This window comes from Solanum stenotomum, unplaced genomic scaffold (assembly GCF_019186545.1).
Source record: "Solanum stenotomum isolate F172 unplaced genomic scaffold, ASM1918654v1 scaffold6065, whole genome shotgun sequence".
Classification (NCBI taxonomy): Eukaryota; Viridiplantae; Streptophyta; class Magnoliopsida; order Solanales; family Solanaceae; genus Solanum; species Solanum stenotomum.
Genome location: NW_026036020.1, coordinates 6,323 through 10,587, shown reverse-complemented (window position 1 = coordinate 10,587; position 4,265 = coordinate 6,323). Strand labels below are relative to the sequence as shown.

At 35.5% G+C, this 4,265-nt stretch overlaps 1 pseudogene; it reads right to left on the bottom strand.

Moving 5' to 3' along the window:
• Window positions 1–645: 645 nt before the first annotated feature.
• On the bottom strand, window positions 646–1,422 carry LOC125852817 (uncharacterized; annotated as a pseudogene).
• Between the last annotated feature and the right edge of the window lie 2,843 nt (window positions 1,423–4,265).

The window sequence follows — 4,265 nt, the reverse complement described above, 5'->3', positions numbered from 1 at the left end:
GAGAGAGAGAGAGAGAGAGAGAAGGGAGAGAATAAGAGTGTGTGTATATATATATATATATATATAGAGAGAGAGAGAGAGAGATAGAGAGAAGGGAGAGAATAGGAGTGAAGAGAGATAGGAAAATAAGAAAATGGCAATATGTCTTTTAGATATTTAATAAAAAGCGGCAGACAGCGTCTCTAAGTCCGTCCCTTTTTTTAAAATATAGTTGACCAACATTTTGACCAAAAAGTGACGGACTAAGAGACACTGTCCGTCTCTTCTTAAAAATAGTTAACTAGATATTTTGACCAAAAAGCGACGGACTAAGAGATGCCATCCCTCGCTTTTTTAAAAACTAATTAATAAAATAAAATAAATTAAAAATGACGGACAACGTGGTTATTTTTTAATTTATATATAATTATTTTTCATAAAAAGCGACGGACGGCGTCTCTATATATATTAAATAAATATTTATTAATTATATATAAAAAATCTGCGAAAAAAGCGACGGACTAAGAGATGCCGTCCGTCGCTTTTTGTAAAATAATTTTAAAATAATTATTTTTATTAAAAAGCTACAGACAGTGTGGCAAAAGGTGCGCTTTTTGGAGCGACGACGTCCGTCGCTTTTAAGCAGTTTTTTAGTAGTGAACAAACGTATTGTGTTATCGAGTAGAAGTAGTGCCATTAAGCCACACCATACTATTATTCCAATTTCAATGATCTGACCAAGTGGTTCCGTGTCCTTCCTAGGCGTGATGATGTAAATTGCTATGCCATAAGTTAGTGCTATTGAGGTAATTGTCGACCACATTATAACCATTAAACCCCACATGAAAAGTCTGTGCTTGAAGGGCAATCCACTTATCAGCAACAAGATTGTGTTGAGAGAAGAGACAAAGGCAAAGCTGTTGACATGAAGGAAATATCGATACGGTTTGGCATGATTATAAGCCATTACTGATTTCCCTGCTTTATGTGAGGGTCTTCCCCAATCATCCAATTTTCCATTTTCTTGCCAAACACCTCCTGGAGGTTTCACTCTAGCTTGGAATGCCATGATTGCAATGATTGAGGCCACCACCATTATTGTTTGGCATTTCTTGGAAAGCCAATTGCCTTTTGAAGGTGCGTGATTTCCTCCTTAATATACTGGTGCTGAAGATACTGGAGAATGGCTATTTCCACCAGAGTCATTGGGAATTTTTGTACTATGTTGAATGGACTTTAAAATATCCTTTGCCCTTAAACCTCCAGCTTCTCGAAGACACTCTCCGATGGATAGATCATTCACGTCCCTCCGACTTTGTGCTAAAATATCTAATCATGTATTCCCATTTGCATCCATTGCATTCACATCAATTTGATGTGTGTTTAGCACGTACTTGGCAGTCTGCAAGAATGATTGGTAAATGTGTTGTTCATCTTGTATTCCTAACAAACATAGAACAAAAACTATGAAGAACTTGATAAGAAACAACAAAGCTTAAAGATCATTTTCAAAACTAGAAAATTAAAACTAGTAGAGAAAATAAACTCAGAAACAGATTAGAAAAAATATACAAAATATTTTTTTTAAGGAAGATATCGATCCCACTGAATACACAAAGTGCCCTTAAGGAAATTATTCCCCTCAAGTACCCAAGGTTAATGGAATACATCCTCCCAGGATATAACGATCTTACTCACCAGTGTACCGGTAACTAAAACCACGGTGTCAACGAACCACTCAACGACAGTAAAGTACACTTAGAATACTAGATTTAGTAGTAGAAGAAGAAGTCCAGAAAAACTAGTTCCACTAAAATGAGAGAAAATTCCTCAATTTGTAGAAAACAAAGGGTAGTGTGAAAAGGTTCTTATTGTGCCTTACCGGAAAGGTCACAAACCTTTGGAAAGGTCACAACCTTTCATAAAAGTCACAATTTTTCATATAAGTCACAACTTTTCATAAAAGCCATAACTTATCATAAACGTCGCAACTTTTCATAAAAGTCGCAACTCTTTATTTTCCATTCACACCTTTTAAAACCCAACAATCCCCCGCATGAATGGGAAATGACTTCAAGACAAAGAAACGGACAAGTATGTGTACTTTACAAGCAAGAATTAATTGCATCTGGATAAGTAGGTTTCCCCTTAGACTTTCCGTAGTGAACATATGTCGGATATACTTGGTCAATCGGTAGATGCGATAACTTTGAACCGTCAAGCTTTGGTGTATACCTAGACAACCATATGTCACACAATTAACCCTTTACCGTTTATGGTTCTTACAGTTGTGTTCGTTTCAGCCATGAACACCTTATGGTTTCATGAGTGTATAGAGAATATGCTTTTGCCAATAATTCTCTTTGAAGCAGCTTACACTTCACACTCACATAGGTGNCCTAGACAACCATATGTCACACAATTAACCCTTTACCGTTTATGGTTCTTACAGTTGTGTTCGTTTCAACCATGAACACCTTATGGTTTAATGAGTGTATAGAGAATATGCTTTTGCCAATAATTCTCTTTGAAGCAGCTTACATAGGTGATTTCTAACTGTGTCATCACGTAGATCCACTATTTGATCAAGTCTGCCAAACTTAGCAAATCATTAAAAACTTTAAGCTTTATTAACTCAATAACAAGCCTTAATGTTTTAACCTCGTTCCTGAACATTATATTCATCATGAGAATGGATTGAGTTGATTGACAATGTCGAACCGTTAATCACAACTTTGTTTTTCTCCTTGAATCTAGCTCTTAGGATCTCCATTCTGCTAGATAGAGTTACCGCCATGATGACTTGTCCTAAGCCGTAAACCCATTCCTTTAGATGATCTTTTAACTTTATCTCTAGTTAGGCCTTTTTGTAAGTGGATCCGACACATTATCCTTTGAATTTACATAGTCAATTGTGATAAATTCCACTATAGAGTAGTTATTTTCTAACGGTATTATGTCTATCTCTTATATGATAAGACTTTCTGTTATACATCATGCTCCATGCCCTACCTATTGCATCTTGACTATCAAAGTGTATGCATATTGATGCCAAAGGTTTGGACCAAAAAACAATATCTATAAAGAAATTTCGGAGTCTTTCAACTTATTCACCGGCCTTATCTAGAGCACCTAGCTCAGAGATCATTGTAGAGCTAGCGATACATGTCTTTTTGGAAGATTTCCAAGAGACTGCTCCTCTACCAAGAGTAAATACATATTCACTCGTGGATTTTACTTCATTTGATCCCGGTGATCCAATTTGCATCACTATATCCTTTCAATACTGTTGGATATTGTTATAATGCAAAACATAGTTTTGAGTATGTTTTAAATACCCTAAAACTCTTTCCATTGCCATCCAATGAGTTTGATTGGGATTACTCGTGAACCGACTTAGTTTACTAATAGCACATACTATATCTGATCGCGTACACTTCTTGATATACATCATACTTCCCAATACTCTAGCACAATCCAATTGTGAGTCACTTTCGCCTTCACCATTTGAAATACAAAGCTCACATTTCTTGAAGTCTTGACAATATTGAAATCCAAATATTTGAACTAGTCAAGTACCTTTTCGATGCAATGAGACCGTGACAATGCTAAACATTATGGAGTTCTAAGGATTCTTATACCTAAGATCGCCTCAGCAACTCCAAGATCTTTCATATCAAACTTGCTTTCTAGCATATGTTTAGTAGCATTTATTCATTAGTATCCCTACTGATGATCAACATGTCATCAATATACAAACAAAAAATGACCGTGTGATTTTAATGTAAACACATTTATCACTTCCATCATTCTTAAATCCATTTGCCAACATGGATTGGTCAAATTTCTTATGTCATTGTTTGGGTTCTTGTTTTAGTCCATAAAGTGACTTAACAAGTTCGCATACTTTCTTTTCTTTACCAGGAACCACAAAACTCTCGTGTTGTTCCATGTAAATTTCTTCCTCCGATTCTCCATTTAAGAAAGTTGTTTTCACATTCATTTGATGAATTTGGAGGTCATATACCACAACTAATAATATTAACATCCGAATGGATGTAATTCTAGTTACTGACGAATATATATCGACAAGATCAAGACCTTGTTTTTGTCTAAAGCCTTTGACAAAAAGTCTTGCTTTATATTTGTCAACAGTTCCATCAACTTTCATTTTCCTTCTGAAGATTCGCTTCGAACCAAAGGTTTATTTTCTGGAAGAAGATCAATTAACTTCCAATACGGTTGCTCAAGATTGTATCAATCTCATTATTGACACCATCTTTCCA